The sequence below is a fragment of the Triticum dicoccoides genome, chromosome 5A (assembly GCF_002162155.2).
Source record: "Triticum dicoccoides isolate Atlit2015 ecotype Zavitan chromosome 5A, WEW_v2.0, whole genome shotgun sequence".
Classification (NCBI taxonomy): Eukaryota; Viridiplantae; Streptophyta; class Magnoliopsida; order Poales; family Poaceae; genus Triticum; species Triticum dicoccoides.
Genome location: NC_041388.1, coordinates 247,197,060 through 247,209,391, shown reverse-complemented (window position 1 = coordinate 247,209,391; position 12,332 = coordinate 247,197,060).

The following is a 12,332-nucleotide window of genomic DNA, read 5'->3' as shown; positions in this document are numbered from 1 at the left end:
CTAGGGAGAGAAAGAGAGAGAGGGGCGGGATGGGGCGGCCGTTAACATTAGTGGGCCCCTCCCTCTTTGACGTCCGCCCCCCTTTGCCGTCCACCTTTTTGCTCTTTGTCGTCCGCTAGCGAATGGCAAAGAGGGGGGCCGTTAGGTTTTTTTTAGCAACTCGTCAGTGGGGCCCCTCCCTCTTTGCCGTCCTCTAGCCGACGGCAAAGAATCTTTGCCGTCTGCTAGCCAACGACAAAGAACTGGCTGATGGCAAATTAGGTCTTTGCCATCAGCTAGTTCTTTGCCGTCTGCTTTTTGGTAGCTGATGGCAAAGAGCTTCTTTGCCGTCTGCTAGCTGACGGCAAAGAGCTGGCAGATGGCAAAGTAGCTGATTCCAGTAGTGCATGGAAACTCATGTTGTTGGTACTGAGTCTGGACATTGGAATGCCCATCCCTTTCAACGTCTCAGCATACAGTATGTTCAAACCACTGCCACCATCTATCAAGACTTGGGTCAGTCGAGTGCCTTCGACAAGTGGGTCGACCACCAAAGCTTGCCTCCCAGGGGTGGCAATGTGCGTTGGGTGATCGGACTGGTCGAATGTGATGGCAGTCTGAGACCACTTCAAATAACTGGTTGTCGCTGGAGCAACCATATTCACCTCACGGTTGATAACTTTCAGTCGACTTTTGCTTTCAACATCAGCAAAAATCATCAAGGTGGAATTGACCTGGGGGTATCCATCATCACTGTCTTCCTTGTCCTCAACTTTGTCCGACTCCTTTTCCTTATCTTTGGGCTGTTTGCCCTGGAACTGCTGGATCAAGAGCCGACATTGTCGAGTGGTATATTTCGGGTAAATGAGCTTACCCCCTTCATCTTTCTTGGTGTGGATGTGACATGGCAAATCCAGCACATCATTTCCGTCTTGGTCTTTAAATTTCTTGGGGTTCCAAGGCCCTTTGGGTTTCCCCTTAAACTTTCCTTGAGTTACAGCCAAGGCTTCCCCGGGAGCAGCTGGCTCGGCTTTTCGCTTCTGTTTCCGATTGGAATTTCCTCCTCCGGTTTCTTGGGCGACTGACTTGTGCTTGCCACTCCGGAGTCGATCCTCATCTTCACCATTAGCGTACTTGGTGGCAATCTCCATCATCCGATTCAGAGACATGCCTCCGGTTCAACCGAATTTCAGATTCAGTTCTCTGTACTTGACGCCTTCTTTGAAGGCACAGACTGCTTGGTGATCAGGCACATTCTCTACCGTGTGATGTAACATGATCCATCTCTGGATGTAATCCCTCAAAGTTCAATTCGGCTTCTGCACGCAAGACCGCAGTTCCGTCAGCCCTGGCGGTCACTTGCATGTTCCTTCAAATGTGGTGACAAACACTCGGGCGAGATCTTCCCAAGTGTAAATGCTGTTGGGTGCTAACTGATTCAGCCACGCTCTGGCCGAGCCCTCCAACATGAGAGGCAGGTGCTTCATGGCCACTTCATCATTGCCACCGCCGATCTGGACAGCCACTCGGTAGTCTTCAAGCCAAGTATCGGGCTTGGACTCACTAGTGAACTTACTGACTCCAGTCGCCAACCTGAAGTTGGGAGGAATCACAGCGGCCCTGATGGCTCTACTAAAGCACTCTGGCCCCAAAACATGTACTCTGCTGCTGGTAGGTGCATCTCTGTCGTGACCTTCTCGGTGAGCTCTGTTCCTGTCGACCAAACCTTGAACAAGAATGGATCTCGCATCAAAGCCTGGTTCCCTGGGGTCGACTGGAATCCTTCTCCCAACACTATGAGGGTGCCTGTCATCCTGCTGTCGAGGCACATACGATCCACTCCTCGGGGGAGGGGTGGGCACTCGACGTCGATCGTCACGATCGAATCAGTGATCATACTGCTCACGGTTTCCGTACTGATCACGCCGGTCCCCACGTCCCTCACGCCTTGGGGGCGATCTTGGGCTATGAGCCGACTGGACTGTGTCTGCAGCAATGGATCTGCTATGAATCCTGTTCCGCGACTGAGAAACAGCAGAATTCTGGTCTCCTGCTGCCTGGAGTAACGCTCTGATCTGCAGCAAGCCTTTGCCAGCCTCTGACTGGGAAGGCTGAATCGACTCTGCTATACGGGCTGCAGCTGCTAAATTCTGAATCGGAGTTCGATATACCTGCGGGGGTGGAAAGAGCTGACGTCGACTGGATTCTGGAACCCGTTGTCGCGCATGCTCGTCGAGTGCTCGTTGGAGGTTCTCCAGTCGAGTGTGCTCAGCCAAGTTTGCTAGGCGCGCGTCCTTCAAGGCACGAGCCTCAGGGGTTTCTCCAATGATAGGAGTGTGCAGTGCATCCATGTTCCGACGACGAAGTTCTTCTCTCTACAGCGACGTGAGAGGCTCGGGGAGATATTCCTCATGGGGATGCGACGAGTCGCCTCCACCTGCGCCTCCATCGGTGCGGGGAAAACTGGGAGGACTGCGTGGTGCATCGACCATTAGAACCTCCGCCGCCGGATCACTGCTGTCGCACTCGGATGCGGTCTCTGCGGAGCCAGTAGACAGGTCGAACAGGCCGTAGAGGGATTCGTCGGGCTCGATCGCCGCGACTTGAGGGGTGGCCGACTGGCACACCACCGCGTGTCTCACCCACCGCTGAAGTCTCGACCGACCGGAGCGCTTGCACCAGCTAGAAACAGGGAGGGAGGACAACACAGGGGCCGACCGATAATGGGTCGACGGTTGCCGCAAGAGGACGCCGCGAACGCACGCGCGAAAGTGCGTTGCCCCGCGGACAGGGAGTGCGTCGATGTCGAGCAGAGCCTCCTGAAGCCAAGCGGAGTCGTTGGCGATGAACGTGAGCGCGCCGAGACGGATCTCGTGGCCCTCCACCAAAACTCCGCCAGAAACCATGATGATTTGGATCGGAAAAGATCGCAACTCCTCCAACAAATCGCTAAGACACCACCCCACGGTGGGCGCCAACTATCGTGGTTCTAAGTCTGACAGTAATGTAGGGGGGCAGGTATGGAGAGGCAAGATTTTAGCTATGGAGTAGTTGTAAGCACACGAGGTTTACGAGTTCAGGCCCTTCTCGGAGGAAGTAATAGCCTTACGTCTCGGAGCCCGGAGGCGGTCGACTGGATTATGTGTGTATGAATTACACGGATGCGAACCCTTTACACTGAGGAGGGGGGTGACTTATATAGAGTTCGCCAGACCCCTCCGGCCCTCAGTTATGCAGGGTTTTAGTACATTAAGGTCGGGCATTATTGGTAATGCCCCTAATAAAGTGCTATGATGACCATAAAAGCTACTTAATGACCGTCCGTTAGCGTGCGGAGTGACTTTAGGTCTCCTGTGCGTCGAGTGATTGGATCTTGGTCGAGTGATTGCTTCTTGGTCGAGTGTCTTCGAGTCTGTCGAGTGGAACACCTCCAAGTCGATTGAAAGGTGATTTCTTCTAGAGATGTCCTTGGGTAGGGCAGTTAGGACAGGTCCATGACCCTACCATAGGTACATAGCTTCATCAGCGCCCACAGAGATACGTGCCATGCGGCCTATCACAACGAAGTTTCGCCACTGGTTGTCCAAACCAATCACCTTCGACCATCGGGATTACTCCGGAAGTATCCGGCACTCAGGCTGGGCTGCCTTGGTACTAGACCCGATGATTGACAGATACCACTTTACGCGAGTCTTGATGGACGGTGGCAGCAGTGTGAACCTGATATATCAGGACACGGTCCGCAAAATGGGGGTAGACCCAACAAAAATTAGCCATAGCAATATTTCCTTTAAAGGAGTAACACCAGGCCGAGGGGCTCATTGTTCGGGCTCCCTCCTACTAGAAGTCATATTCGGCTCTCCCGATAACTTCCGTAGCGAAAAGCTAACCTTCTACATCGCTTCGTTTAAAAGTGGCTATCAAGCACTACTGGGACGCGACGCTTTCACCCGCTTCAACGCAATACCGCACTATGCGTCTCTTACGCTTAAGATGCCCTGTCCACAAGGCATCATTTCAGTAAAGGGAAACATTGAGCGCTCCTTGCGCGCGGAAGACTGTGCGGCTGCTTTAATAGCCACACACTAAACTGCCTCACCAACCAGAGCGCCTAATAGGTCGTCAAGACCACGGACACGGCTAGACGAGTCCGGCGTAATTATTTAATTGTTAAAGGTTTGATGGTTATACACCCCTATACAAGGGGCTCCGCGCATGTAAACAAGCAGCAATAAAACTCAATTCTTCCCACCTTGAATCATACTTAGTTTACTTAGTATAACATACATTTTGCACGACTACTTTTTCAACTAAGTTCCTCTCTTTTCCAGATGAACATCGTGCTACACCCATCCAGGATACGGCACTACGGAGACACAGGCGCAGACGTGCAGCAGGGACCCGTTCTAAGGATTCTTTTCAGATTAAGACCCTGTGTAAACCTTTTTCACTGTCTCTTGTTGATACACATCCCCGGATTTTCAGCGCAACTGAGAAGGAGGCTGGCGTCTTGGCATGTGGCCACGTCAGAATAATGCACGTACCTGGACACCAGGGGCTTCTTACAAAGGGCGCTTCAGCCCGTTTAAAATCACAAAGACCGAATACTTTAGGGAGTGTCCGGTGTCGCGAGTTTGGCCTTATATGCATCAGCTCCAAATCATGTCTTTGGTCAAATGTTGGGTTTGCCTGGCTCATGTGTTTTGCTACCTTACATTCCGCTCTATCGGCTAAGGCGGCACCAGGAGAACTACTGCGATTGTGCCCCGGTTCGGTAGAGAAAGCCGAAAACTGACTGTCATGATATAGCGTGAGACTGGTCAACCACTCGATGACCTAGCTGAATCTTCGGGATTCCTCCACTAAACGAAGGGCCGTTTCCCGGCCAGGCACACACACGCCCCAAATTCGGGTGAGCACGGAGCCACCAGGGGCTGTATAGTAGCCCCACTGTCAAACTCCTATGGCTAAGCGAAAGTGATAAAGCATTATAGTCCGATTACCTAGTTCGCTGCGCTATCACCTCCTAAATGGACCAAGACGTTGGATCAAGTGTGACAATGCGTCTTCTGCGAACACCCCCGCATTATGTGCGTGGGGGGCTGAAGCCAACGACTGCCATCTTTCAGGTTATATATACATATACGTAAACGGCCGCACAGGAGGTATCATAATTCTTGCAGGCACAAGTATAAAAAGCTTCTACATTTCAGCAAAATATTGCTTTCAATGAAAATACATGTTATTCGAACATAATATCCTTCGAGCACTGCGTCTCTATTGAACGAGTGCCCTCCAGAACTTCTTGAAAGTAGTGCTTGGCAGGTACTCAGCTTCCGTCCGAATCTTGGGCTGCAACGGCGGTGGCCTCCATCTCCGCCCAGTATGTCTTGACACGGGCAAGGGCCATCCGCGCACCCTCCACGCATGCTGACCTCTTCATCGCGTTGATATACGACACCGCACCAAGGGACTGCTGCACCAAGCTAAAATAACTGTTCGGCTTTGGCCTTCCCGGCCACAGATGATCCACGACATACCTCATAGCAAGTCCGGACAACCTATTCAGCTCGGCCCATTCGGCCAACCGATCAGTCAATGCAAGCGGACGCTCTGGATTATTGAATTGTGACCAAAATAGCTTTTCCACTTCGCGATCCTTTTGATCTCGGAAGTGTTCGGCCGCATCAGTAGCACTCGCCGCTAAATCCAGATATGCGTCCGCCGAACTCCACATCTGGTCCAACGGAGCATATTTAGGATCTCCGAACTTCATCCGCAGCATAAAGGGCTTCCCAGCCGCGATATCTCCGGCTTGACGCAGCTCCTCCTTCATTGCTCTCATCGCAGAACGAGTTTCCTTGGCCACCGTCGTGGCCTTCTCCAGGTCTATCCGCTCCACCTGGTCTTCCTTTTCAAGAAGCTTGCAGCGGTCAGCAACGTTCTTCAACTTCACAGCCATCTCGGCCATTTCCTCCTTGCTTCGGCAGTGAGCAGCCCGTTCAGCTTTTAGCTCCTCAAACGCCTTTAGGGCAGCCGCATCGCTTTTCTTGGCTTGTTCTTTGGCTCGGGCAAGCTCTGCCCGAAGGTTCTCCATGGCGGCAGCCCCATCTGCATTAAGCACATGCGTTATAAGATACTGGCACCAAGCTCCTCTTACCAGGTGTCTCTGGAGAAATTACATACCTTGTGCCTCGTCAAGCCGCTTGTTGACAAGCGCGATATCGGCATCTGCCACGTCAAGTTGCCGCTTTAGCTCGGCAAATTCATTAGTCCGGCTGGCCGCCGGACACTTCGCCACCTGCATATCAAGGCGGCAAAATTAAACCTGGGGCTATGATCCTCTACGTGTCGTCGTCTTCGACAACACCTAGAGTCTCAGGGGCTACTATCTATACATGGCGCATCTTAAAGTATGCGGTACTGTCAAAAGGTACATCATTTCACGTACCTCAAATCCTGTCAGTAAACTCATGACAGCTTCATGCAACCTGCTCTCCGCGGACGAAATCCTTTCAATTACCGTACCCATCAACGCACGATGCTCTTCTGAGATAGACGCCCGCCCTAGCAGATCCTTCAGTACCTCCGACCATGCACCAGGTGGTGCCAGACTCGTTCGATTGCTTCTTCCAGAAGCCAGACATGGAGGGCTTCAGGTGGCCATGTGACTACCTTCCGGCCTTGCCGGATCAGGAGAAACCCTCCGTGACGACACCTCGGGGTCGCCCGCCTCATGAGGCGGTATGGCAGGGGGAGGCGTTCCGCTCTCCATCATCTCTGGAAGAAGATCCCCCGAAGACGAGCTTTGCTGAGAAGGGCTAAGATCCAAACTACAAGGTAAATTTTCGGTTATTTTCCTCGGAAGTGAAGCAAGGATTTCTCTCATTATTAAACACCCTTTTACTTACGGCTCGGTGGAGGGCTGATCCCCTTGAGGGCACAGTACAGATGGGGTATCCCCGGGCATAGGACCCTCTGATGAAGACTTCTTCCCCCGCTTTGAGATCATTGTCTCCAGGTCTTCAGAGGTGGTCCTCTTCTTCCCCTGAGGGGAGGAATTTTCGATTCCTCCCTTCCGGACCACCTCCTCTGCGGAGGTAGTAGCTTCCTTGTTCCCCCCTTCATTTTCTTCTAATGGCGCGACCTCCAGCATCCTGGCTAACACGGGATCTGGTGAGGTCTCAGGAAGGGGGGCGGACACCTGATTAACTTTGCCTTCGCTATCCACTCCTGGTTCAAGAACAGCTCTTTTAAAGGCAATGTGGCAATAAAGGATAGCGTGTCCGGGCACAGGGCTACTTACATGGGTATCCGGGCGATTGCAGCTCAGACTTGCATCCTCAGTGATGTCCGGACACATTATTTGTGGTCTAAAGAACAACTTGTACATCTCTTCGTGCGTCATGCCAAGGAAATGTTGAATAGCTCATGGTCCTTCCGGGTTGAATTCCCACATGCGAAGGGGCCGGCATTTGCAAGGTTGGACTTGACGAACTAGCATAACTTGCACTACCATAACCAGACTTAAATCTCTCTCAAAGAGATCTCGGATACGGCTTTGCAGTATTAGCATGTCCTTGGCTGGACCCCAGCTCAGCCCCTTGCTGATCCATGACATTAGTTGTGGTGGGGGGTCTGAGCGAAAGATGGGGGCAGCTACCCACTTGGCACTTCGGGGAGCAGTGATGTAGAACCACTCCCGCTGCCACAGTCCGGACACCTCTGGGAAGCAACCCTCAGTCCATGGAGCGTCAGTGATTTTTCTTATTAAGGTGCCTCCGCACGCTGCATGCTGCCCCTCGATCATCTTCGTCTTCACATCAAAGGTCTTGAGCCACAAGCCAAAGTGAGGGGTAATGTGGAGGAAGGCCTCACATACGACGATAAATGTTGAGATGTGAAGAAGGCAATCCAGGGCCAGATCATGAAAATCTAGCCCATAATAGAACATAAGACCCCTAACAAAGGGATCCGGAGCGAGGCCTAGTCCTCGGAGGAAGTGGGAGACGAACACGACGCTCTCGTTGGGTTCGGGAGTAGGGACGACTTGCCCTCGGGCAGGCAGCCGATGCGAAATTTCAGCGGTGAGATATCTAGCCTCTCTCAACTTCTCGATGTCCTCCTCCGTGACGGAGGAAGGCATCCACCGACCTTGAAGGTTGGATCCGGACATAGTTGAAGGTCCGAAGTGCCTAAACCTGAGCTTTGGGTGTTGGAACTCGAGGCGGGAGGCGGATTTGATTAAGATCGAGAGGAAAAAGCCTTGTCCCCTTTATAAAGAGGGTGAATATCAAGCGTCCTCCTCGTGGCCGTTTGGGACTTGCCTTCGATCGAGGAGATATACCAACGGGCACGATTGGGTTACCCACGTCCGTATTGATGAGAATCCCGTAATAAGGGGACACGATCTCTGCTTCGACAAGACGTGCCAAGGAAACCGCCTTGCAAAACGCGCTGAGGTGGGATAGTAAAAATGATTCAGGCTTGGCTGTGGTGTGATATCATGCTGCAGAATACGTCAGCAGATTAGATTTGTGAAAATTTTACTCTCTCTATGATGGTATGTGGGACTTGTTTTGCAGAGCCGGACACGATCCTCGTGTTCAAACATCTTATATGAAGTATTCGGAAGAGGAACCCGCCTTGCAATGCCGAAGACAATCTGCGAGCCGGACTCATCGTCATTGAAGCCTGGTTCAGAGGCTACTGAGGGAGTCCTGGATTAGGGGGTATCCGGACAGCCGGACTATATCCTTTGGCTGGACTGTTGGACTATGAAGATACAAGATTGAAGACTTCATCTCATGTCCGGATGGGACTCTACTTGGCGTGGAAGGCAAGCTTGGCAATATGGATATGTAGATCTCCTTCCTTGTAACCAACTCTGTGTAACCCTAGCCCCCTCCGGTGTCTATATAAACCGGAGGGTTTAGTCCGCAGGACACAATCACAACAATCATACCATAGGCTAGCTTCTAGGGTTTAGCCTCTCCGATCTCGTGGTAGATCAACTCTTGTAATACTCATATCATCAAGAATAAATCAAGCAGGACGTAGGGTTTTACCTCCATCAAGAGGGCACGAACCTGGGTAAAACATTGTGTCCCCTGCCTCCTGTTACCATCCGCCTTAGACGCACAGTTCGGGACCCCCTACCCGAGATCCGCCGGTTTTGACACCGACAGATGGGCTTCCTCAAAATGCCCTATGTCTTCGTGAGCAAGCGAGTTGGATGCACACCCACTTAGTTTCTTTTTGAGCATTCATACACTTATAGTTCTAGTCCATCCGTTGCATGGCAATCCCTACTCACTCACATTGATATATATTGATGGGCATCTCCATAGCCCGTTGATACACCTAGTTGATGTGAGACTATCTTCTCCATTTTGTCTTCTCCACAACCACCATTCTATTCCACCTATAGTTCTATATCCATGGCTCATGCTCATGTATTACGTGAAGATTGATGTAGCGATCTAACCTCAAACGGTCAAATCTCTGTGTATAAGTGCATCCCGTGATTGGTAATGCTGACACACACAGTACTTGAAGGATTTATAACAGAGTGGCAATCACACACTTATTACATTGAATGTCTCAAAAGAGAACTTATTACAATAAATATGGCTTAAGGCCATCTAAATAAGATAACAGCGGAAGGCTTGGAAGATAAAGTGAGTCCAACAACTCCAACGTCATAGCTGAGTGCACGACAATGACCTAGCGCACCTTACTCTTCGTCTGAAAAGTCTGCAACATGATATGTTGTAGCCCGAAACGGGTCAGCACATGGAATATGCTGGCAATATAACATAGTAGAGCAATGAACAAAATAAATGCTATTACTACATGCATATATGGCAGGTGGAGGCTCTAGGATTATAAGGTTTTGCGAAAAGCCAATTTTTCCCTACAACAAAGGAATATATTTTATTTAACTATCATGGTAGTTGATAAACATTGAGAATGGTACCCCCATCTCAACCCCAATTAAACAGTAATTAATAACCAAACAAATTAATTTAGAGTGATGAGATCAACATGATAATCCAAGAACTAGATACTCAAGATGTCCATAACTGGGGACACGGCTAACCATGATTAGTTTACACACTCTGCAGAGGTTTGCGCACTTTTCCCCCACAAGACTCGATCTCCTTCATTGGATTTCTCACACTACATGGTGTTTGAGAAATGGATGACCAAGACACAGTCTTTCAAAAACATTAACTCTTTACCCTCGGTGGACAGTTACACCTACTTTCCCCTACATCTGCTAGCCCACCACTGAAAGAGGTCATGCAACATACTCAACTATGCTAGAGCCCATAATAGCTTGTGGCTGCACGCGGAAGTTTCTAGCATGAATAATCTTATGATCCCTTTGAGCCTGGGTGGCGAACTAAAGGACAGCACTGGTATATCCCCAGGTGCCTGCATCCAATCCACCCAGATGTGTATTTAAGTAGCCACCTTAAGTTAACCATTAATAATAATCTCACATCTGTCATGGATACACTCAAACCCAATCCACATCTACAAGCATAGCATGGCAATATAAGCATCACGTAGAAGTAACTCCCAAGGGTATGATAACAAAAGGGCAATAGGTTCTACCTCAACATCTACTCCCCATACCCACAAGTTAATCACATCCTAATCATGCAGTGTTTGAGGATTGTAACTAATGCATAAAACTAGGTAATAAAGGGATATGATCAATGTGTTACTTGCCTTGCTGACGATCCGCAAACCCTAGAGACTCGTAGTAGCACGCTTCGCACTCCGGAAATTATATCGCAAACAAAAAAATAGCATACATAAGCACTCAAGCATAGATGCAAGGGTAAAACTCAAATAAGAAGATCCAATCTGAAATTTCAACTGAAGAGGTTCAATTTGCAAAAAGAATCGGTCAAATTGGAGCTACAGAACTGAAACTATGATCAAAAGAATTTTGAATTCAAATCTGCTTGAAACCAAATTTTAAATTTGCAAAATCATGTTCAAGTTGATTAACTAGAAAGAGGGGCTCAATACGAAGATTTTGGCATTGGTTTCACTGGATTTGGACGAACGGTTTAAAAGTTGCGAGGGTTTGAAGATCATGGGCTAATCTGCGATAAAAAATCACGGATAGGTCCCTGTCTGAAAATATAATAAAAAGAAAAGACTACGGCATGAACGTTCGCTAGAAGAGTGTCACACCCTAGCTAGTTCAAGCATTAGAATGTGCATCATGTTTAAATTTCTTTTAAATTTGAAATGGGGAAGGCAGAAACCCCCAACACCCCCCTGGAAACAACTAGGGTTTACTAAAAATATTCTCAATGAACCTGAAATGCCCTTCTAAAAAGTTCACCCTCTTTGTCTTAGGTTAGAACCTCTGGCAAAATTGGTGCACAATTTTCTAGGTCAACAGAAGGTCATTGAATTAAATCATAAGTATTTGAATTTGGGCATTTAAATGCTATAAAATAATACAAATGCTCAAATAATTCTGGGAATAAATGTTTCCTGTTGGAAATAATCTAAACAGAGGCCACATTTATTTTCAGGATTTTTGGAAACGTTTTAGTATTTTATCTAAAGCTAAACAGTTGCAGTTTAATAGAAAACAAAAACAAAAATCAAAAAAAAGAGAGAGAAGAAAGCCCACCTGGGCCTTACCTGTGCTAGCCCAGCCACCTGGCTCGGCCCAGCTTGCTGGCGCTGCCAGTCGTCGTCCTCCTCGCGCCAGAAGGACGCGGAGCGCGTGGCCGGCGCCCGCGGCCACACGCCGGCCACCTCCTGCTTCCGCCGACGCCCGGGAGACGCCCTGAAGTGCCATGCGACCCCCACGTCTCCCTCTCGCACTCGCTCACTCTCCCCCTCGTCTCCCTCTCTCGCTCCCAGGACGGCCGAGCGCGTACCTCGCCGCCGATCGCCGTAGTTGCCACCACAGACACCCCCTCGCCCCTCCGACGAGCCCATTAGCTCAGCCTCGACTCCCTCGTCCTCCCCACCGAGCCACGCATTGCTGGAGGCCCTGCATCGCCGCCTTCGCCTTCGTCTTCAACCTCGGGCACCCGAGCCATCTCCGGTCGATTTCGTCGCCGCCAGGACCTCCCCGAGCCCGCTGACCCCCTCTCCGACTCCGCTGTGAGCCCCTCTTCCTTTCCCCCTAGTTCCCGTGCTCTATTACGCCCCGTAGCCACCGCTCCCTCCGAGCCCGAGCGCTCCTCGCCACCGGCCATGTCGCCGTCGTGGCTACGGCCGTGTAAGCACGCGTCCGAGCGCCTCACCGTGCTTAGTGCAGCACCAGGAACCTGTAGCCACCCCCAGTTCTCCTCCCGTGCACCGTAGCG